A 440-nucleotide genomic window follows, 5' to 3' on the forward strand; every position below is an offset into this window, starting at 1 on the left:
GCTGCGAGGGCGAGGCGGGGGGAGTAGAAGTAGTGGTAGGGGGAGGGGGAGGGGGAGGAGGCGGTGGTGGTGGTGGCCATGGGGCGGGGGGATGAGGACTGGAGGACGACGAGGAGAGGGGGCCTCCGAGGCCAGTGGGAGAAAGAGAAAGAAAGAAAGCGAGATGGGACGTCGAGGAGCCCAAGGGCATCACAGTAAACTATTTTTGTGCAGCGGAGCTTCGCTAATCGCTACGCCCACACACCCCCCGGATGGGGACGCCACGTGTCGCCCTCCCAGGCGGATCAACCGAGGTTTTTTTTTGGCCCGGACAGCCGCCTTCAACATTTTGCTCCACAAGGTAAATGCCTCCTTTCAATAAAAAAAACGTTTGAGAAAAATGAGATAAATGACCTATAAATGATGTGTTCTTTCTCTCGTGAAATGATTGCAACTGATTT

Source organism: Triticum dicoccoides, chromosome 5B (genome assembly GCF_002162155.2).
Source record: "Triticum dicoccoides isolate Atlit2015 ecotype Zavitan chromosome 5B, WEW_v2.0, whole genome shotgun sequence".
In the NCBI taxonomy this organism is placed as follows: domain Eukaryota; kingdom Viridiplantae; phylum Streptophyta; class Magnoliopsida; order Poales; family Poaceae; genus Triticum; species Triticum dicoccoides.